Source organism: Leuciscus leuciscus (genome assembly GCF_965113295.1).
Source record: "Leuciscus leuciscus genome assembly, chromosome: 17".
NCBI lineage: Eukaryota > Metazoa > Chordata > Actinopteri > Cypriniformes > Leuciscidae > Leuciscus > Leuciscus leuciscus.
Window position 1 is genome coordinate 5,909,475 of NC_138741.1, and position 23,637 is coordinate 5,933,111.

Consider the following 23,637-nt stretch of genomic DNA (forward strand, 5'->3'; position numbering starts at 1 on the left):
ATTTTACTACACTTCGTCTGTTTGCGTCTGTAGATTTCTCCTAAATTCAACAAAAGTTTGCGTTCTTAATCAACATACTTCTCCGCGATATCTGCCGTCGCTATTTGAAAATGTTTAGTAGCATACAGACTACAAAATAAATATGTACATACGTTGTGAAAGTAAAATCTGGTGTTTTCTTTATTACATTGTATTGCATTTTGTAGAAATATAGTGTAAGCCATGCATTGCTTGGAAATATTGAGATCTAATCAGTATAACATAGACATCTGTAGACATGAAGTGGCAGCTTCAGCCATTTGCAGCTATGAAAAGTTTGGGGGCTGCAGCAGCCATTTAGGTTTTGGCTGAGCCGGCTAGCCAGCCAATAACTTCATCAGCCAGCCATTATTCTCAAAACAAATGGCTTCGGGCTCTAGTGTACGTTCATTTTTTTGTGCTTCTTTGTCATACGTTCATCATCTGCGCTTTATTTTTCGTGAAGCATTATTCTGTTGTGCTTCTGTATAAACAGACATCCACTCTTGGATTGCGTGCGTAACGGCGGACAGCTAGTGTGAGTCGCGCAGACGACTGCTAGTGAATGCGGTGTTAAGCACCATTGTTAGTGCACTCGACTCGCTTGCAGGGGGATAGGGGTTCGAGACCGACTCGGAGCCGGGTTGTTAAGTCGCCTTTCCACTGCACACGACATTCACATACGATTGTTGGGATTGGAGTGTGAGTTTTGGAGGTGGAGCCAGTGTTGCCAACTATTTTCAAAGGAAAGTTGCTAACGCCTCCCCAAAAAGTCGCTAAATGTCGCTAGATGACGTCATACATCAATTAGCATTTTCATGACGTCATCGCGGCGTACTTGCGTTCTGCCTGCCTAATGTTTTTTTTCTCGTTAAAATCATGCTCACATACTGTATTTTAATATACTGTAATATAATATAATATAATATAATATAATTAATATAATATAATATAGCCGAATGTCCAATAAAGCTGTTCTCATTGTCAGACAAGAACGAGTAGCTGTTGAATGACTATATTTTTTATATGTGTAAAATTATCTGAATTGAGAGAGTTCGGGAACTGGGTGAACTAAAGCACTGTGATAGTATTACAATTGATACGCACAAGTAATAAAATAAAATGGTCAAACTAAATTCTTTAAATATAAAACAAAAGATAAGTGATAAGTCTGTGGAAACAACGCTGCTCATTCACGTCTGTTCCGTCCGTGCTGCTGCTCCTCTCTCAGCCATTCACTGACGCAGAGAGAGGTGTGTGACGGCAAGGAGAACGCAAACCTCGCGCTCGCAGGACTGTGCTGGCAACATTTGGAGGTTACTGAGGTTTGTCCAAAAAGTAGCTAGATTTGTCGCTAGTCGCTTTCTTGAAAAAAAGTTGCTAAAGGGGTCTGAAAAGGGCGCTACGTTGGCAACACTGGGTGGAGCAATGAAGGGGTGTGTTTGTTTGGGTTGATTTCAAATATCAACACCGGCCATTGTGGCCAACAGCATATTTCAAAAACGACTTACCCCACCTTTAAGACATAACCGACTGTGTTTATGAGGATATTTTGACATCATTTTGTGTGTTTTTGTCCGTTCAAGCTCAAGAAGACATGAAAGAGAAGTCAATTCAGTATCCGCATGCCAAATTGAGTTCCATTTTGCGTCTTCTGGTTTAAAACCACATTAAAATGTGCACACGGGAATCGATAAGCAGAATCTAATTTTTATTTTATTTTTTATAACAAGTATTCGATTCCTGACCTCAAGCATCTGATTCCAGAATTGGAATTGATTTTCGATTCCAAACCCTCATCATCAAAGCTCAGAAAACACTGCACTAAAAAACTGTTAGATCACAGAATGTTATTTACAGTCACTTAAAATGTAATTGAACTTTACAAAAGGTGGTGATATATAAAGGGGTGAGATATCTACTTACTTTTTTAATGAGTCTATTTACGGCAGTTTAATTCAAACTGATTTTTGTGATTTTTTACACTATATTGACTTTTTTTTTGTTGGTATTATTTGCTTTGTTTCGTTTTTGTACCGGGGAATATTATCTCCTTCAATGTGAGAAGCACTGCCTCCCTTGACTATTTGGAGAGAAAACCCTGGCACCGTCAAAGTTGTTGGAAAACAGTGACATGCAATTTGCCAATTCGCCATTTGTATATATACCAACAATTAGGAAAAATTATGCAAGTCATAATATGTGAATGTGTCCTGCATGGATAACCCAAAAGTCTTGGACAGATAGAGAAACTCAACTGCAAAATAGTGAAAGCCTTATCTTTTTTGGGGGGACTTTAATATTTTTCAATATTGCTTTTATTTTGGATTTAAGCGACTGTAAAGCATTTAATTTGATTAATCAATTAATTACATTAACATTGTTTAATTAATTGACAGCCTTAAAAAATGGACAGAACAGAGGCAGATAGCAGGATGAGAAACAAATGGCTGTTTTTTCTTTTCTCACCTACAATGCTAATCTTTTTTTCATAATGGGCAAACAGAAAGGAGGGACAAAAGAAAGATGAAGGCGAAGATGGGAGGGGGGTAATTTATTTCATTTCTTTTCACCTGCTGGAGCTGAGTCACCATTGATGCTGTAATACTTCTGCCAGATATTCATTCCCCTCAGGCCATATCATAATCCCATTTCCTCCTGTCCTGGTACTTCATCTTTCTCAATGTAAGTCATATGGTTTTATTGCTGGGAGCACCCCTACTCTCCAGCCCACTCTCTCACTCTTAATGTGTTTCAACATTGTTTCTTTGGTGTTTGTTGTTTTCTAGCATTCCCGAGATTTTAGATACATACAGTATTGTACAATGGGGAACAACTGTTGCTGAAGAACTACTAGGCTAGCCTAGCATAAATGAAAAATGATCTCAGTGGAAAAGCATGTGTGTTATGTTCTAGCCAACATTTCATTTGAAATTAGGCTTTTTGTTCCTCAGTGCACAGGAATGTTTTGCTTTCACCCTGAAACGTTTAGTTAAATAGATGTTATGCGTCCTTTTGGGTGAAGTATATTTATCACCATAAACTCCTCTAGACATAGAGAAGAACTGCCAATAACAGAGATGTCTGACAAACTAAAAAAAAAATATATATATTTTTCCATTCATTCATTTATTCATTTATTCATTCGTTCATTCATTCATTCATTCATTCATTCGTTCATTCGTTCATTCATTCATATATGTGACCCTGGATCACAAAACCAGTCACAAGTTGCACGGGTATGTTTGTGTCAATAGCCAACAATACATTGTATGGGTCAAAAAATAATAATTTTCTTTTATGCCAAAAATCAGTAGGATATTAAGTAAAGATTCAGCTTTCTGATGATGTATAAATCTCAATTTAAAAAAAATTGACCCATGTGACTGGTTTTGTGGTCCAGGGTCACATATGTCTACTTTTTGGTTCATTAAAGGATTCAGTCTTCAGTCTGAGAGCCTGCTTTGCTCTGATTGGTCAATCACACCCCAATCTTCAAGTCCTCACTGTAAAAAATGATTTGTTAGTTTGACTAAAAAAAGTAAGTTACCTGGTTGCCTTAAAATTTTGAGTTCATTGAACCTAAAAATGTGAGTTTTTACAACAAGTGATTTTGTTGTCATAATTTAGGATTAAATATTGTATCAACTTATTCAAGCAATCAAAGGGATTAAGTTAACTTACAAATTTAAATTCACTCAACTTAATTCAATATTATATGAACAAACTATTTTAAGTTAACTCAACGTAATCTTAACTACATATAGTTTGTTGTAACAATTAACTAAGAAGTTTACACGGTTGCCTTAAAATTATGAGTTAAGTCAACTTCATTTTGAGTTAACTCAGCGTAATCTTAACTACATATAGTTTGTTGTAACAATTAACTAAGAAGTTTACACGGTTGCCTTAAAATTATGAGTTAAGTCAACTTCAACACAACTTAACATGACAAAAGCTTTTTTGTTAAAACAAATTCTGGAATAACAGAGCACAAATAAACCATAACTTTAACATTTATTATAACATTCACAAAAATATTAATTAATTGAATTGTCTGACAAGTATATCTTAGTATAAATTAGTAGGCCTATGAGAGAATTAACTGCTGTTTGAAAAAAATACATTAAAGCAACAGGATACAAGCTGCTGCTATAAATGTCAAGCATGTGTGAGAATAAACAAATGTCAGTGTGATGACATTAACATCAGCTTGAATTAAGTGCAATAGAATTAAAAACAAAAAACCCATTTAATGAACATTACACATGAAAATCATTTGCTCAAAACAATATTTTGTCTGTTCAATAAAACAATACAAGTATGGAGTATGCGAGTATGTACAACCTCATAAAGTGAATGAAATAAGAAAACTGTTGACAAGCAAACCACAAAATATCAGGCCACTATTCATAACAAATCTCAACAAATATTAAAAAGCATTTCTCAAACAGCATTTAAAGGGTAAGTTCACCCAAAAATGAAATTTGTCATTACTCACCCTCATGTCATTCCAAACCTGTAAGACATTAATTCGTCTTTGGAACACAAATTAAGATATTTTTAATGAAATCTGAGAGCTTTTTGTCCATTCATTGACAGCCTATGCAACTACCACTTTAAAGCCCCAGAAATGTAATAAAGACATCATAGAAGTTATCCATGTGACTCCAGTGGTTTAACCCTTAAGTTTATGAAGCGATGTGAGTGCTTAGTGCAAAAATAAAAATATTTACCCAAATATTAATCTATCAATCTTCAACGCACATTCACGTTTTTTTTGTGCAAAAAAAGCACTCACTTCATAAACTTGAGCTCAATCCACTGGACTCACATGGATTACTTCAATTATCAGGCATGAAAACAGGTCAGGGGTAAAAAAGGTGAGAAAGATGCAGCATATATAAAAAATAAACACTTACATTGAAGTTGCATATCTTTGAACAAAATGATTTTCTCCTTTTCATTAGAGCTAGCAAAGAGTTATATTTGTTTCAGAGATTTTGTCTTCAAAGTTGATGAATAAAAACACCAAGTCAGAATGTCAGTGCGTGTGAGTAGGGGAGAGTAAAATCCTCTTCCACTAAACACTGAACAGTTTGTTCCTTATTCCGCGAACATGCCTCGCCACCAATTTTCATGAGCACTTTTTGGAGTACTTCAAATGTATATTTGACCTCTTTGGGGTAAGTGATATCCAGAGCATAAAGAAGCCCCATTAGTACAGCAAAGGCATTTGACACGTCCTTTAAGCCATCAAGCACAATCTCCTCCTCTAACACCACAGCCACATCAATTATTTCCTTTGGGAGAAGTTTTGCAGTGTTCTTCTCTGTGACCACCAAGAGTCCAACATTCATCCCCTTCACCACCTCTTCCTCATCAGTTGGCTAATAAGAGAAAAGGGAAATTACTATGAATCATAAAAGTGCAAAGCATTTGTAGGTTAACAATGAATGAGTTTTAAACAGAGGCGAGCCTGCATAGTCCATAGAATCTATAGTAGGGCTGCACGATATGAGGAAAAGCTGCGATGTGCGATAACTTTGTTTAATATTGCAATGACGATACGACTTGCGATAAATATTCAAATGTGAATGTTAGCTATACTGTTCCCATGTCTTAGTACTTTAATAGGTTCTTTGCGTGATTCTCAAATAGGTTCTTTGCGTGATTCTCAAACGTTTATTACCTGCCTGGTTCAGATTACACGATTTTGGCACGATCCGTTTGACGTAGGGTGTTGTGGGGATTCATAAACGACAACGGGCGTCGGGACGCAAGATTCGATCGTTTCATCTCGTATAGTGTCATAGTGGGCGACAACCTATGTTGCATCTGCGATGCTTCACGACATCACAACAGAAAGACTAGCATGTTTAATTTTTTAACGGTCCTCTACGACGGGTTGAGTATTTAAACGAGAGTGAGTGTGCGCGAGTGAGTGAGAGTGCGAGCAACAGTGAGTGTGTGTGTGCGCCAGTGAGCGAGTGTGTGCGTGCGAGTGTGTGCGTGCAAGTGTGTGTGTGCGCGGGTGAGTGTGTGTGTGTGTGTGAGTGAGTGAGCGAGGGACAGTGAGTGTGTGTGTGTGTGTGTGTGCGCGCGCGAGTGAGCGTGTGTGTGTGTGCGACTCAGCGCGAGAGCGCAAGTGAGTGATTGAGCGAGGGACAGTGAGTGTGTGTGTGTGTGTGCGCGTGTGACGGCACGCGATGACTGGCCGGAAAGCAACGTGTAGTCTGACGTTTCTTGTCCATGACACGAGTCAAGAGTCAAAATCGTGTAATCTGACACCGTGACTATCGTAACAGACACAAAAATCTTGTAATCTGAACCAGGCATTATTCATCGTGTCAGGCTGTCTGTTGCAATGTGTTCATTGCGCAAGTTCATATCGCAATGACGATGAAAATTCGATGTATCGTTCAGCCCTAATCTATAGTACAATTAATGGCAAATGTTCTTTAATGTTTTAATTATTTTAAACCAATAATGCTAGGTCTTGGCCACGTCGGTATAAAATAGCTTAAAATTATTTCAGTTACTCCAAAGAACTTTACATTCTACATGGGGTAGACTCCCTCCCCTGAAAAAAAGAAAAGTCATTGGCCAAACCCCATCCCCATAAGAAAAACACAAACAAAAAAACAAATATGACACTAATAATGTGACAAATTATTTTACTGAAAAACTTTTAGCTTTGCAGTCCAAAAAAGTGCAATGTGTTGATAACATATTTTAAAACACAAAAATAGACTTTTCTTGGTCTGAACAATATATTGTTTAAGCATCAATACTATGATATGTGTATCTGTGATAGCCAGTAGAAAAAAATCCTTAGCATTGAGCCCTGACTTTATTGTATTACAACAAACATGATATTTACATACCTCACAAATTTTGATGAACTTGGAGGGTTCCTCTTTAAGGAAGTAAGGAAACCCAAAAAGGACAAGTGCTCTTCTAGATTGGTTTAAGCTCTGCAATGAAAAACATTGTTTTAAATAAAAACTAGTAGTCATAAGCCACTTTTCCACTGTCATGCCAGTGCGAGCCAGGGCAAACAGCGTGCCGGGAGAGGGCCAATAGCCTCGGACCTCAAGCACTAAGGCTTTCCACTTTCAGGCCAGTAGCTCTGCAGTGATTCCCTCAAACCCACCCTTAACATGGCTCCATAGAACAACATCAGACAACCCCACCATTACTTAAGACTTGAGATTCTAGTATCAATATTTGACCAATGTTTTACAATAAAAATGTTACAGTGACATTAACTTATTACTTTGTGTCAGGAGTGCTTATCAATCATTCTGAATCAAACTGGTATTTATCATTTCATATAAAAGAGCATCAACAAATGGGAAAAAAAGGGAAAGGGAAAAAAGAGACATAAAACGTGTATTTATTATCGCTATGGTTAGCATAAGTAGCCTTTAGCATCACATATAAATATATATCTGCTTCACAGTGATCAGAATCTCCATCGAATCGCAACACTCGCTGGTGTCTTAAAGGGATAGTTCACCCAAAAATGAAAATTCTGTCAGTAATTACTCACCCTCATGTTGTTCCAACCGCGTAAGACCTTCGTTCATCTTCGGAACACAAATTAATATATTTTTGATGAAATCTGAGCTCTGTCTGACTCCTCCGTAGGCTGCTAGGTGGCCCAAACTTGCTGGCCCAGAAAAGTTATTAAAGAGATCGTTAATATAGTCCAAGTGACTACAGTGGCTCAATCTTAAGTATATCAAGCGACGAGAATACTTTTTGTGCGCAAAAACAAACAAAAATAACTACTTTATTCACTATTCATTTCCTTCTCTCTGGACCTCTAGTTGGTTCGCGTAGTGTTTTTGCGTAGCGCGTCTGTGTTACACGTCACCACGTAGGCTCACTATTGGCCAACGCTGGTCATGTGTGTGATGCGTGATGACGTATAACACAGACGCGCAGCGCAAAAACACTACGAGGCCCAGAGAGAAGGAAATGAATAATGGAATAAAGTCGTTATTTGTGTTTGTTTTTGCACACAAAAAGTATTCTCGTCGCTTGATATACTTAAGATTGAGCCACTGTAGTCACTTGGACTATATTAAAGATCTCTTTAATAACTTTTCTGGGCCAACAAAGTTTGGGCCACCTAGCAGCCTATACGGAGGAGTGATCAGCTCTCAGATTTCATCAAAAATATATTAATTTGTGTTCCGAAGATGAACGAAGGTCTTGTGCGGTTGGAACAACATGAGGGTGAGTAATTACTGACAGAATTTTCATTTTTGGGTGAACTAACCCTTTAAAGTGAGTTTTGAGAACTGAAAATTGCTAAAATTGTCTTAAATGTTGAAGTTAGCTGGTTGCCTGATAAAATAACATGATACATTTATTTTATATAATAAAAAAACCTCCAAAAAGCTCTGGCCATTTGCCCCGAGGAAGTCCATTTGAGGCCTGATCAAGCCCTGGAAGTGACAGTGTAAGCACGACTGGCCCTGGCACGCACTAGCATGCTCGATTTTGGCCTGATAGTGGAAACACGCCTATGCTGTTGCATGGAAATTTTAATTAATCAGGCATATGACACTGGAACCATTTTTCTAAAAATAAATTAACATATACTCACATCATCCTTAAGAGACTGAATCAGGGTCTTGAGTTCTCCAATGTCTTTGGCTTGGTACAACCGCAAAAATCCGTTACTCGTTACTCATCAAGCCCATGGAAAAAGGTTGCCTTAATGTCGGTGGACACAATGCGTCCAAATTTTGCAGCAATCTAGTAAAATGACAGACCCACAATTAGAATATTACAGTTTTTTTATTTTTTATTAACAATTGCTAGGACACATTTTCTCAATACTGAGGTCACTTTTTCAGTTTTCAAAAGAGTAGCCTATGTAAACGTGCAGATTGGCCTGCAGGTTTGGTAATGGTTGTCTGTAAGAGACAAGAAATCATGCAAAGATTAATTGAAAGATATATTCATTGAATTTATTTTGTGCCAAAGCAGTGATAAATTATCCACAGTTTAACCCACATAGACCACTGTTGTGCGTACTGTGTGAAGAGTTTTGACAAAGTAACCCAAGTATTGAGAAATGGGTTCTAAAGATTAAAATAAATAAATAAATAAATAAGTGTTTTAAGTTTTAGAATAGGTAGTTTAAAAAAGATGGTTTATAATGCAAGGCAATGCTGTATTACAAAAGTAACAGTTAACCCATGTTTTAGTAAAGAATGCTAACCTGTCTCTGGGTAAATAAAGCAGGCCATCTGCTCCTCACATCTTTAACATGTTTAGGATCCGTTCACACATAATCTCTAAAATGTAAAAAACGTATAAAAGGCTCATGTGTGAAAGCTACTACGTTAACATTAAACCACTAACGTTAACGTTATGTATATTAAATGGACTCAATGGAAACGGGTCAACGAAAAAGAGGACGACATTTCTGATGCAGAATTATAATAAATTTAAACCATTTTCGGAGTTTTTGCCGCCTAGGAAATACATTAAATTAATATTAGACAAAACCAGTTGAGATTAATACTTACCATAAACAGCCTAGAAGAATATGGCGCCTTCCCGTTCAGCTGTGTTACAAAGTTACGTCGTGTAACTTGGCAAACATGTTCAAAAGCTCAACACGTCTGAAATATCACATAAAAAGATTCATTTGAACACTTATTGCTTAAGAATCATAAGTATAACGTTAACAGTTCAATCTCTATTAGCCTACTTATTGCCGTTTCCTTCTCTTAAATGTAACGTTAACTTAACCTGAATGCATATTTTAAAACGGGCAATACGCATTCGTGTTCAATCAAGACAAAAATTAAAAATAACAAAAATATTGTTATTTATCGGGATTATTTTAAGGTTGAAACGCTTCACTAACAGCCTTACTAAACTGTAAAGATAAGAAACACTATATAAAATAACCTCAATGGGAACTTCTGGAATTTCTGAGGCAAAATTATTACAGATTTAAACCTTCTTCTGAATTCTCGCTTCCTAGCAAATAAATTACATTGCCCTTAGAGAAAACCAGTCTATTAAGACACTGAATTTTAAAATTACTTACCATAAACCGTCTGCTTCTGAAGAAGCTATAGCTTGTCAAGCTGAGGAGAAAATCGCGCCCTCTCGTTCAAGTCAATCAAGTGTCGTCTGTGTCGTACTCGTCTCCCGGGCGTCCGGCGCATGCGCAGGGAAAACTAAGACTCAGAAGTCTAGTGAACTATCTATTAGTTGAATCAACTAATGTTTTTATTTTATATCAGTGAATTGCCACCACGCCATTAGTTTAATAAACCTTAACTTAAAATGTTTTGTTATCTGAACAACATTAGTGCATCTAAGTTGATTTGACAAAAGAAAATATGTTGTGTTAACAAATCATGGAAATAATTTTTTACAGTGAGGGAAGTTTGTATGTGGGAAGTCATGTTTACGAGGTCAGGTGCGTTCAAGTCACTTTCGTCGGAGCAAGATGGCGGTGTACCTTTTCTTTATACAGTATATATCAGTCCTTCATGGCAATGGTGTTCCCTGATGGCATGGCCTCATTCAGCAGGACAATCCACCCTGCCAAACTGCAAAAATTGTTTAGCAAAAAAAAACGCTATCTGTCAAATCACATGACTGACAGGACAACAAGTCAGCTGTCTTGTTTCAGACACTGTTTGACTGATTGACTGAAAAGAAAAGCAATCAGCCACATGTGTTTTCTGTGATTTACATGACATTATACAAGTAAATAGTTGATACAACAATAATAGGTATATCTGTGCTAATCCATAATAGGCTGTTCAGAAATCACAGGAACAATTTTGGTAACACTTTATTTCGATAGTCCACTTTAGACATTCTACTAAGTAACTTTGCAGCTACAAGTCAACTCATTCTACTAATCCGAAACCTAACACCTAACCATAACCTAACAGTCTACTACAGTCTACTAATACTCTAATGAGAGTTAGTTGACTTGTAGTTAGTAGAATGTCTGCTTTATCAAAATAAAGTTGTATATATATATATATATATATATATTATAAGCTGTATGTATGCATGTACTGTAGTTGGCTACTAAGTGCCATAAACACATCAGAATATGTTTCAAGTAATAAATGCCTCTAACCTCATAAATTAATGATAATAACCTTCATGAGATATAGTCAGAATTGCGAGTAAAGTAAAATCAAGTAAAGTCACAAGCAAGCAATAAGGTGATTTGGCTGCTAGTAATAAATGCCTCTAACCTCATAAATTGCTTGAAATGTGTTTACAATATTAACACTAGGCCTACCTTGTAAAAATATTTTGCTTCCCGGATGTTGCATAAATTCAGTCAATCAGATTGGAACTGCCGATTTGAGCTGCTCTTTTGAGTGTTGTGTTAAATATACATCAAACATCATTGAACAGACTGTGTGCATGACTGACAGTCTGAGACTGACATTTGAAGGACTACTTTACTGTGGAATATACTTTGACATTCACAAGGGTTTAGCATTTCCATATGTGACCCTGGACCACAAAACCAGGTCACATGGGTCAATTTTATGGAATTGAGATTTATACATTTACATTTACATTTAGTCATTTAGCAGACGCTTTTGTCCAAAGCGACTTACAAATTAGGACTAAATTGAGCGAGTCATCGTGAAGAGGCAAAAAAGTGCTCAAAATACGAAGTTCAGGCATTGTTCAGAGTAGCATGAGCCCGATAAGCGAGGATTAAAGGAAAAGGAAATAATTTTTTTATGAGGTTAAACGCTCACGGAAGAGATGGGTTTTCAGTTGTCTTTTGAATGTTGTCAGGAATTCTGCATCCCAGATGAGGGTGGGGAGAGCATTCCACCAGCATGGAACTGTGAATGAGAATGTTCTGGAAAGCTATTTTGTGGCTCTCTGTGATGTAACCACGAGCCGTCGCTCGTTGACCGATCGTAGGCTTCTGGTAGGGATGTAGACTCTTAGGAGTGAGTGAAAGTAGGAGGGAGCTGAGCCTGTGATAGATCTGTAAGCAAGCGTCAATGCCTTGAACTTGATGCAAGCAGAGAGAGGTAGCCAGTGCAGAGAGATGAACAGAGGAGTGGCGTGGGCCCTCTTGGGCTCGTTGAAGACAAGACGAGCTGCAGCGTTCTGAATCATTTGTAGAGGTTTAGTTGCACATGATGGAAGTCCAGCCAGAAGAGCATTGCAGTAGTCAAGCCTAGTAATGACCAGGGCCTGGACGAGAAGTTGTGTTTCATGCTCAGTTAGGAAAGGCCTGATCTTCCTGATGGTGTGCAGTGCAAACCTGCATGATCGGGCTGTCTTTGAAATGTGATCTGTGATCTGTGAAGGTCAGCTGGTCATCCAATATTACTCCAAGATTTCTGACCGACCTTGATGTGGTGATTGATGATGAATCTAGCTGGATAGTGAAGTCGTGTTGTAGAGATGGCTTGGCAGGGAGGACGAGAAGCTCAGTCTTTGCCAGGTTGAGCTGCAGGTTATGTTCCTTCATCCATGCCGAGATGTCCGCCAGACAGCTTGAGATCCTTGGAGCTACTGGTTGAATCATCTGGTTGAAATGAGAGGAAGAGCTGTGTGTCATCAGCATAGCAGTGGTAGGAGAAACCATGTGCCTGTATGATGTGTCGCAGTGATGTGGTGTAGATGGAGAAGAGGAGGGGTCCAATAACTGAACCCTGAGGAACCCCTGTGGTCAGTTGATGTGCTTTGGATACCTCGCCTCTCCATGCAACCCTGAAGGACCTACCTGCGAGATAGGATTCAAACCAGTGGAGGGAAGTTCCTGTGATGCCCAGTGATGAGAGGATGGACATAAGGATCTGATGATTCACAGTGTCGAAGGCAGCAGACAGATCCAGGAGAATGAGAACTGAAGCAGCTTTTGCGATCCGTAGGGCTTCTGTGACCGAATACCCTTTCTTGAAGCCGGATTGGTTGACATCAAGCTGGTTGTTCAGAGACAAGAAGGATGTTGCTTGGTTGAAAGCAGCTCGTTCAAGTGTGTGAAATTAATGGTAGGAGAGAGACAGGTCTATAATTATCTACAAATGATGTGTTTAGTGTTGGTTTTTTAAGCAGTGGAGCTACCCGAGCCGGCTTGAATGCAGTAGGGAAAGTGCCAGTATGGAGGGATGAGTTGATGATGTATGTTAGTGCTGGCAGAAGTGTGGGAGAGATGGCTCTTCCCACATATGGCTCTCCCATTATACATCAACTGAAAAAGCTGAATAAATAAACTTTCCATTGATGTATGGTTTGTTAGAATAGGACAATATTTGGCCGAGGGTGCAAAAAAATCAAAACATTGAGAAAATCTCCTTTAAAGGTGTCCATTTATGTTCGCGATTGTGCTGCAGTCACTCACAAAAATAAATGTTTTATATATTTACAGTAGGAAATTTACAAAATATCGTCATGGAACAGGATCTTTACTTAATATCCTAATGATTTTTGGCATAACAGAAAAATGGATCATTTTGATCCATACAATGTATTGTTGGCTATTGCCACAAATATACCCGTGCGACTTGTGACTGGTTTTGTGATCCAGGGTCACATATGGTAAGCTGTATATTTTGGCAAAACACAACATGAAAATTTCCTTAAAGTTTTAAAGTTCCTGACAAATGACCATTTTGTAGATACATTATGAATTGAATCAGTGATTAGACTGAATGATTTGCCAATAGCAATTAGCCTTTCAATCCCCTAAAGATCTTTTAATCTTTTAAATTAGAAGACCAATTTGTCCAGCAGCCAATACAGAAATATTCTTCTTTTATTGAGATGAAATAAAACACCATGCCAACCAGTGAAATACACATTATTGGTTTTGCATCGCGCTGAAAAAAATTAATGCAGATTTTAAAATATTGCGTTTATTTTGGAGCAAACCTTTTCTCCTATAGGGTCGAAATATAAGTGCATGTTTATAGTTAAAAGTGTCCAACAATTAAAATGGTTTAAAATGAGATGAAGATTTTCATGAAGCAAGCACATTGATTTCATCATCATTAGAAAGACTTTTTTCTAGCTGCATGTCCACAAGAAAATGATATTGTTCAGAGCAGTGCTCGAAGAAATCTACCATCAATTATGTTCTTCTTCTGTTCACTCTTCACAGTATACTGGGAATATTCTGCTCTCATCCTAAACCTGCAATAATCTCTCGGTCCCTTCCCTAATTGTTCTCACTAGACCAAGACTGTTAGCTACACTAGCCAAAGATTTGACTACTGGCATTAAATTTGGTAATTAATTTGTGTACAAGAACAAATAAATTATGAAATGCCCATCTGATGAAAATGTTAAACCACCAATCACACTTCATTTGGCTTCACATGACATTTAAGTGCAGGCAATAGGCCATGCATTACAAGTGAAAGTTCTGATTTACTTTCAACTGTCTGCCACATACAAAATTCTTTCAAAATGCATGGTCATGAATATAACCTAGTCTAAGACTTGTTAATGCATTCAATTTCCAATTAAATAAATGTCCAATTAAATAAATGAAATTGTATGACGTTTTAAATCATTAATTAGGAAATTTAACTAGGACTATAAAGATAATGTGAATAAAATTCTCCAAATAATTAGTAATTAATAGCCAGTAATTCACAGGTAGTTGCCACCTGATGAACCTGAAAGTGTGAATCAGTCACATGACCATATTCCTGCACGGTGTCTAGCTTTAGTCTACCTGTTATGGCCTTTAAAATTGTCCATTAATAGTCCATTTAAACTGACCCTTGTCTCACTGCTGGCTGGTTGCTTCAGAACAATCAGGCTTGAAGATAAATTAAGTAGTATTTAATAGAAATAAAGAACAAACAGAGATGTGATAATCCAATAAACAACAGAGAGAACATCCAATTAGCAACGTTAACACAAAACAAAGAACAGAAGCTAACTGAGGGTATAAATACACAGCGGTAATGAGGTTCAGGTGAGACTATAATCAATTAGACAACGAAACAATTAATAACCATGGCAACCAAGGAAACAGGAACTAAACACACTGGCAAAGACAAAAGAATATCAAAGTATAAGTCCATGGACCCAGACTTGCCCTGCATCTCAATGTCCATATTATCCATCCTAAACAGTATGTGAGATTAACGTAAGTGTGTCCCAAAGCATAGTATGTTGAAAATAGTATGCCAGAAGTCCATGGATGGTCTACTATTTCCGGTGGATTCTCGAAGTGTGGATCCGTGCTCACTATAACAGCTAATATTGCCCACAACCCATTGCGCTTTGGAGGAGGATCCAGTTCAGAACTACAAATGTCCCAAATGTCTGTCCCAAAGCTTGTCTACTCTTCTGCTACACATTCAAAAATATGTACTTTTTCTTCACAAAAAGAGTACATACTTTTAGGGCATATAAGTAAGCGAACTGAGATGCAGCTACACAGAATATGTGACAACCCTACTTAAATATCCTAATTTAACTAAGGCTTAATCTAAGCCCTCACTTTATTGGTTAGCATTGGATCCATGAATAACTTTTAACATTCATAGAACATTTCCATTGCAAAAAAGTTTCTTTATAGTGAAAAAGGTGTTCAGATTATTAAAATGTTCTTTATGCAAATGGTTTAATGCAAAATGGTTCTTTTAAGAACTGTTCACTGAAAGGTTCTTTGGAGAACCCAAAATGGTTATGCCATGGCATTGCTGCAAAAAAAAAACTACATTTCCCATGATCCTCCCTGGCACCCGATGCACGTCACTCATCAGCACTCCAGTCACAACACAATATACCCCCAGCACACACACACAACAAAACACACAGTCATGCTTGTGTCTGGCCTCATCTTGACCTATGGACCCAAGATACTTGAGACTTCCCTGAACACTGTATCTTGGATATCCACACCAAGTCATCTCTGTGTCAACACCTTGTCATCTCTATGTCTCTGTGTCTTCTCCTGGTGATCCCCTCTGTGCTCCTCATCTCATCTGTGTGTGTGTGTGTGTGTGTGTGTGTGTGTGTGTGTGTGTGTGTGTGTGTGTGTGTGTGTGTGTGTGTGTGTGTGTGTGTGTGTGTGTGTGTGTGTGTGTGTGTGTGTGTGTACTTGTACAACTATCTTTGTGAGGACCAGTTTGAGTTTTAGACCATTGGAGTGAGGACAAAGAGAGTAAAGTGAGGACATTTTGGCCAGTCCTCACTCTCTGAGAGCCTTTAAAGGCCTGTTTGAGGGTCAAGTCTTGGTTTTAGGGATAAGGTTATAATTAGGTTAAGGGTAGGTTTAGGGTAAGGGTTTGGGTTAGGCACTTAGTTGTGATGGGTAAGGTTAGGGTAAGCGGCGAGAGATTGCATTGTGTCAATGAATGTCCTCATAAAGATAGATGTACAAGAATGATAGATGTACGATCTGTCCTCAAAGTCACTGCTAACCTGCCCTGCCTTGATCCTGCTGCCTTCAGATAAACTGACCATCGTGTTCTCCAGTTCTGACTCTCTCGTTCCTGTGGATATCCTGACACTTATTAGATCAAATTTAAATTTATTCCTGTTTTTAATTTCAACAGTCTCAAATAGCAACATTACAGCAGCAGCAAGTCAAAACAAGTGAGCAAAAACGGATGAGAATTAAGTTGATGAAACCCTAATGCTTTCCAAAAGACTTCAGTTGGTGATTGACCAGGGAATTTTCTCCTGGGCGGTTGGAAATTGTCAATGAATGCTCAGAGTAATTTATAGTTAGAAGAATGTCTAAAGTCGATCATCGAAATAAAGTGTAACCAAAATCTGATTTGTGGTTTTTATGTTGAGAAATAAAAAAATGGTTTTGCGGTGTAAAAATAATATTGAAATTAAATAAATAAATGTATCCGTATAAAATAACTCAGCAAAATCCTTAATTAAAGTGTCTCTTTATTCTTTTAATTTCAGCTTTGCTGCTTTCATTACATATCAGAAAGGAAATATGCACCAGCACTGCTTAATTGGTCTCTTTAACAGTGAAAGTTGCATGCTGGTACAGGCTAATGTCTGGTCTGGCCAGTGTCTGCGAACATACACACATCAGAAGTGTGGCGATAATAAGTCTGCAGTAATGAATCTGTTTCCACTCGCTTGTTCACTGCGTGCCTGTTGCTATTAGCCACGAGGCTTAAAGAATAGAGATACGTTTAACACTTCCTCTGAAACTGCACTAAGGACCTCCTGATCCACAATTTCTTCCACATCACTGCATTTCAAAGACTATTTTTGTCAGAATAGAGTCCACATGGAGTTTCTGGTTATTTTTACTTGGGGAAAAGTGGTGGATCTCATGTCCTTTAGTATTGCTTTTGACTTTGTGTGCCAACAATTTGAAGTTTTAAAGAAAGACTGACTCTAGTTGGAGGCAGAACTTCCTTACAGGAGACACACACACACACACACACACACACACATGCTTCTCAGCACTGGGTTTCACTAAATGTGCCACTTGCTCAGAAGATGAAAAATGTGGCCTTGATTTCCGTCTGTCAAATTAGGCTCGGGCGAGAGAGGGCAGAAGTAGGAGAGATAGAGAGAGAGAGATAAAATGTTTATGTCATGCTAAAGCATGAAAGTGTCCAGTGAGTCAAGCAACTGGACAGGGTCAAGGCCATCATCTTGTTATTTTGTCAAAACGGGTAAAAAATTAAGAGACAGTAAGCAAGCGCACTACAGAGAAGCATCAATATGCAACAAGGTCACCCGAATGTATTTTATGAAAATGAATTTCCTAGCGTTAGCACTCTCGACAATTCATTATGTTCTCCTTCACACTGTAAATCAGACACTCTGAGCCACTTTCTATTAAAATTCACAAAGACCTTGTTGCGTCTCGCACTGCAATCATTTTCAATCAATTCTCCAACCAAGTAATGTCTCTCTTAAGTAAACCATTAGAGCTGCGCAATTATAATATTTCTTTTAATTCTTAAATGTTGGTTGTCTTGAAATTGTTTAACTACTTGAGAATAATGAATGCATTTCTAAATGTTTGTTTTATTTTAATATTGAAAGTGCATTTTCTGTTTGAGTGATTGGAAGCGTTAAGAATGATTATTTGCTATGCTGAAAATGAGAATTTATCCTACTTAAATGTTTGCTTTTGCCAAAGTTTGCAGAAAACCAGCTTGACCTATGACCCATAGCTGCCTCCCTATGAATGTTTCTAAAGAGGTAAGACAGCAAAGATCATGTATAACCAATTTTATTTATTTTTTGTAATTAGCTCAATTATCTATACTTTTGGTAGATACTTTTATCTAAGCACCTAAAGCTATACATTTTTGTCAACGAATGCATTGAAAATGATGCTGTGAAGGTGACACTTTGGAATATGTGGTAACAGTGGTCCAATTAGTGGTATTTCTGAGTGTTTAAAATACAAACCGCTCTAAGAACACTTAGTGAAAGCAATTCAATCTAAAAAAGGATTGTAATAAGGTCAACGAGACAATTGGCTAATAGTCTAAGTACATTTGCCGGTGATTACCATAAAAGTATCCATTCCTCCTTGACTTCCATTCATGTTTCTTTAATAGGCCTTCACATTGAACAATACATTTGTTGAAGTATTTATCAAACTTTGTTAATGTTGGTTAGGCTAATACAAATGCAACTGATCATTGGTAGTTCAAGTTAGCTCAGGTCCATTAAACAATGTTAATACAACTTTGTATGTGACAAAAGAAGTCTGTCCGAATTCACAGTATATAAAAAAAAAGTAGGCAAAAAGTACCTGGATGACCTACTTCCGGCGAGATTCTGAAGTGTGCATACGATGGACACTTTACTGTCCCATGAGGCCACGGGAGAGGATTTGTGAAGGACAATGAAGCTGAATAAATCAGCTCCATTTCAGATTCTGGTGATAAAGGGCTTAGTGTGTGTTTCATTTAAATACATTTCAGGAGTTCAGCCAGTAGTGGGCAATGTAAGCAATGGTAAACATCAGAGTGAAAGTTAGCAAGGGAAGGGCATAACAATTTGACTTAAACGCAGCCCAGGAGTTGAAGACCTAAATAAAGCAAACCACGTAAATGTAGACGAGAACTGACCAGAGACTGAACACGGTGTGTGTGTGTGTGTGTGTGTGTGTGTGTGTGTGTGTGTGTGTATATATATATATATATACACACACACACTGGACTAAATGAGTGAGTTAAAAAGGGACAGGTGGACACAATAGTATGGTTACAAATAACACATTACATTATGGTAACAAATGAGAACACAAACTAGGTGAACACAGGAACTAGGAACTCAAAAACCATAAAACTAAATGAAAATACAAAATAAGAGTCCTGACACAATATAAGCCTGACAAATACATGCTTTAGAATCAGTCCAAGTAAGACCTGAATTAGCTGTCTCAGGTGTGTTTGCTGGTCACTGTGATTTTTCCAAGGAAGACATGTTACTGGGTCAACATATTTTGTTGATCCTGGAACAACATGTCTGTCTGAAAATGTAGTCCTAACCCTATCCCTACTCCTAAACCTAAACCTACCCATAACTCATCCCTAAAATCAGAGGGAAATGATGGGGGAATAAGAATAATGGAGAAGCCCCTAAAATTTGGTTGTAAGCCTAAACGACATGAACTGTAAAGTTGTCCCTCAAATCTGATTGATTGATTGATTAGAATTTTGTTCCAGGAACATGTTGTACTTTTCATTGTTAGTTCATCTTAATTAGTTATCTTATACACACATTTGTAAAGTGTTAGACAAACGACATTTCATTCTATAGTCTCAGTTCAATGATTTGTATCAATGTCTTCAAATTAATTTTCTCAGCAAAAATATACATTAATATATATGATCAATATTTGATTAAATTGTCAGTGTATCATCAATTTTTATTTTATTTTTTTAATCTAACTGAATTAATAAAATTGGCTTAGCACAGAGGTGGACCTGCATTAGCTCTTCACATTCCTCATCAGTTACACAGCATTAAAAATTAATCTGCAGTCTGCGATCTAAGCTGGTCAGAATTTGCCCCACTTCATCTGCTTGAGTGGAAAGAGAGGTTTGGTAAGAGAGCAAGAGAGATCATACTGATTCCCTTGTGTCTAGCATATCATTTATTGGTTCATAGGACCTTTAATTTAATTATAACGTCGCAATCAAACCATGAGTTTCGGCTTAATTTACCCATTGTAAAACAACTAAATGGAAGTCACAAAATGAAATGGAACAAATCACTGCTTTTGTCTCTCATTCATTTTTTTATCTCAGTTGGAAAAGAGGCAGTTTGATTGGGCGGTGCCATTTATTTTACATTAAATATTTGTGTAATTTATTTTTTCATTATAGGCTAAGGATCTTGACCGGTGGAAAGGGCCAAATATGTCACAATACTTTATATTTAGGCCAGATAGAGCTGATTCCTTCATATGCCAGGCACATTACTTCATGAGGTTTCTATTCATGCTTCCCGCACATTATGGGAAGACAGTAGTGTAAATACAGTGCTAATAAAGAGTTAAGAAAACTGGGTGTTTCACTTATGAAAACTGATCACTTTGAAGATGGAAAGATTGAATACAATTAATTATAATAACACTTTTGCTGTGTAATTGAATCTAGTATCATTTTACATTCTGTTTAATGTAGAATTTACATGAGATCCTTATCAAATATTTACTTTTAGCCCATGCTCTCCAGAATTGTCGATGACGTGGACTTAAGATCTGCGGCTTTAGTAAGGAGAGAAAAAAAAAATCAACAGTTTCTTAAAGCCTTAAAACATTATACACAGGCTATTAATTACAAAACCTTTGAGTTTTTAAATCATAAAGATGTGTACAATCTTAATGTAATGGAATTTGGCAGAAATATTTCCATCCATTTAGGCTTGATAAAGAAATGTAGTCCCTCTAACATGTCTTTGTCCTTCCCTCTGGACTTGTAAAATTCCCTGACTTGCTCTTCCATTACTGAAATTAGCAGCAAACATGTGCCAGGACATCTTGTCTTTATGTTTTCAGGACATCTCTGCCCTTTAAGCCCCGGCAGGGTGAGAGAACTGGTAGCAAGCAGTGGTGTAGCGGAGGCCAGTTAGTAAGAGCTGTGTCAATAAACCTCACTCCTCTGGCCTCAAGAGATGGTTTAGGATGAAACGAGTCGTTTAGGATGAAACGATTCACAAGAATGAATCAAACTTTCCAAAGATCCACATGAGAGAAAGGACCGTTTCTGAAAAATCGATTCAACCAAATGGAATCGGACCAAAGACACATCAAACAGTTCAGTCTTATTACTATGAATGGGGGAAACGGCAATGCGCAGTATGGCAGAATATGTCTAACCTTCTAAGAGCCAATCAGCAATTGGTAAAGTCAGTTTTTATCTTGTGTTTTCTTTTTGTAAATACTACTGTTTTATTTTTAGGGTATGGTTTATGTAGGGGGTTTATTATTTTCAAATGCAACAGAGCAATTACAACCATTGATACAACCAGCGTAATAAAACATTAATTTGTTTCGTATAAAACTGAACATGCTTTTAGTCTCACTCACTGGACATTTCACTTTGAAGAAGTGATAGTATACAATTTTGCAGAAATGTGACCACATTTATGGGACAGTTCATATTCAGATTTCATTTTAATTAAGATGTGAAATGTTACTGAAATGTATGGAAGCTTGTTTCCGCCACAGAATAAAACATTTTAAACGATAATTGTGACTTTTTATCTCACAATTGCGAGTTTACATCTCGCAATTCTGACTTTTTTTCTCGCAATTGAGACTTTATATCACGCAATTCTGACTTTATAATACGCAATTGGGATATATAAAGTCAGAATTGCATGATATAAAGTCGCAATTGCGTGTTATAAAGTCAGACTTTTGAGATATAAACTATTCTGAGGTAAAAAAATAAAAATAAATAATAATAATTTTTCTCCTTAGAATTGGACTTTATATCTCACAATTGTGAGTTTATAACACGCAATTGCGACTTTATTTCACGCAATTCTGACTTTATATCTCGCAATTCTGACTTTATAAGACGCAATTCCGACTTAATTTCACGCAATTCTGACTTTATATCTCGCAATTCTGACTTTATAAGACGCAATTGCGACTTTATTTCACGCAATTCTGACTTAATATCTCGCAATTCTGACTTTATAAGACGCAATTGCGACTTTATTTCACGCAATTCTGACTTAATATCTCGCAATTCTGAGAAATAAAGTCAGAATTGCGAGATGTAAACTCACAATTGTGAGATAAAAAGTCGCAATTATCTTTTAAAATGTTTTATTATGTGGCGGAAACAAGCTTCCATAAAAATGTGAGTATGGCAAACAGGTTTTTTTTTTTTTGTACTACAAATCTTCTTGACCAGTGCCACCTTTGCCATTATGTGGCTTCGCCCCTGGTACCAATCTACAACTAATCTTGGGTGTTTATTAACTTAGACAATTTGTAACTGATTACTTCTGATTTTTTGGAGTTCTGCTTTTTTAGGGTTAACAGTGGCACTTTACTAACATTACAAGTGGACCTCAAAGAGGAAAAGTAATAATAAAATAAAATAAAAACTTTTCATAACCCCTTATTGAATCACATTATATTTGAATAGTGTAACCGTACTGACTCCAAGTTTGGATTTGTATTGATATTGTAACTCAGACACAGAGTTTAGTTTATATATGCAATTGCCTGAAGGTCACTCTGATAAAAAAGTATCTGGTAAACAACAAAATGTTAGCGGGCACCTTCTAAAATAACGCAAATCTATAGTACCAGGGGAATTGAACTGACATTTTAAACGTCACAGCAACAATAGTGGATATCAAACTCTATAATGAAATTTAATCTGTCTTTCACAAGAAGAGGTAACATGCCTAAAAGTGCAATTCAGACCTTATATTGAATTGTGTTTCCTGTGAAGATGCTTTGCTCTGATGGGCACGATATACTGCCAAGTGTCCTTTTTCCTTTTCACCGTGCTCTGAGGTGCATTAACTGTAATTGATCTGTGCATTACCAAGTTGCTTGATCTCTCCGGCTTAGACGTTCCTGTCTCAACCCTCCGTTGATTTCCTCTATTACTAGAGAAAATTACACTACTGGCGCTGGGCTTTGAGCAACACCATTGTTATGAGCCCCAAGAAAAGCACAGTATTTTTTTTTACAAATAAATATAAAAAGAACACATAATCACATTAGTTCTACAATAAATAAAGTATTAGCTAAAGCAATAATGTGAGTGTTTGAAGTGGATGGATGATGTGGCACAGTGAAATCTGGGATCTGGGAACTTTTCAGTCATACAATGAGAAAAGCACCTCATGTTTCCCATATTATGCTCTCTTAACCCCACCTTCTTATGCATTTTGAAACCGTAATCCAACCCAGCTTGATCATTTAAAACTACAAATAGGGGAGAGCGGGGCACAACCTAACGCTTTTTGACTTTCTCCGTTTCTGTAAATCTACTTCGGGTTCAGAGTAATTTCCCACATGTCTAGTAGACTTATGTGGTTTTGTTTTATTAATACGGTGTATACTTTTTTCTTGATATACCCCGAAAACAATGGAAGTGAAATGTGACAACATGCCCCATGGGTGGGGTACATTGTAAC

General features: G+C 37.2%; 1 long non-coding RNA gene across 3 annotated transcripts; it reads right to left on the reverse strand.

Annotated features, from left to right (window-relative positions):
• Positions 1-3,865: 3,865 nt before the first annotated feature.
• LOC309479709 lies at positions 3,866-10,366 on the reverse strand. Of its 3 annotated transcripts, none has more exons than XR_014199389.1 (5): positions 10,100-10,366; positions 9,260-9,665; positions 8,639-8,790; positions 6,906-6,995; positions 3,866-5,408 (listed from the first exon to the last, which is right to left on the reverse strand). It is a non-coding gene; the product is annotated as an uncharacterized lncRNA (long non-coding RNA). The 3 variants fall into 3 exon arrangements; XR_014199390.1 differs by having other exon boundaries at positions 9,260-9,335; positions 9,570-10,366; XR_014199391.1 differs by having other exon boundaries at positions 9,260-10,366.
• Between the last annotated feature and the right edge of the window lie 13,271 nt (positions 10,367-23,637).